The sequence below is a fragment of the Condylura cristata genome, unplaced genomic scaffold (genome assembly GCF_000260355.1).
Source record: "Condylura cristata isolate star-nosed mole 26May11 unplaced genomic scaffold, ConCri1.0 scaffold00188, whole genome shotgun sequence".
Lineage (NCBI taxonomy): Eukaryota > Metazoa > Chordata > Mammalia > Eulipotyphla > Talpidae > Condylura > Condylura cristata.
Window position 1 is genome coordinate 13,695 of NW_004567289.1, and position 891 is coordinate 14,585.

Consider the following 891-nt stretch of genomic DNA (forward strand, 5'->3'; position numbering starts at 1 on the left):
GCCCACCCCACCCCCTCCCACTCCGCTCCAGCTTCAGGGCCCCGCACCCCATCTTGGCTGTGTCCTGGGCCCCCCACGTCTGGTCTGCACCCCGGCGGGCGCGGCCCCTGCCAGGCAGCTCTGCCCTGGGGAGGCCCCTCCGGGGCCCCTTTGGCCACCGCCTGGACCCCAGGGCCTCCCGCTGGCGCCCGGCTCCCGCCCGCTGCAGAAGAGCACAGGGGCTCACAGCACCGGCCAGCCCTGGGCCGCACCTGGCCAGATGCTCCTCTCCCCGCTCATGGAACTCCCCTGGGCAGGCACCTCCCAGCCCACCTGGGCGAGCTCACCTGGCGAGGGGTCGCCTGGGCGAGCACCCCTCACCTGTGCATGCAACGCACCAGAGCAGGCTCCTCTGGCCCACGCCGCTCACCTACACGGGGATCTGCACCCCGTGGGCTCAGCTGGGCAGGTGTCCCCGGTCCACGGGGCTCACCTGGGAAGCACCTCTCAGGTTACGGCCCTCACCTGGGCAGCTGCTCCTGGAATCTGGGACTACGGGCTTAACGGGAGCAGGGGCCCTGCACCCCAAGACGTGTCCTCAGAAGGGTCAGACACGGAGGAGGAGCCACGCGGACGCGCAGGCGCAGCTGGGGGACCCCTCCCCCTGCGCCCCGATACCCAGCCCCGCTGCGCAGCTGCGTGCGAGGCAGCGAACCCGGAAGCGATGGGGCTCCCCGGAGTCGGGGTGCCGGGAACCCCGCCTCCCTCGGACCCCGCCCCCCGGGCCCTGGCCGGGGCGGGCAGCGGCTCTGGCTGCGGCGTCCCACGGGTCCCTTCGCCTGCAGGACAGCTGCGCGAGGGTGCTGCTGTTCCGTGGCGGGAACAAGGAGCTGAAAAATTACAACAGCCAGA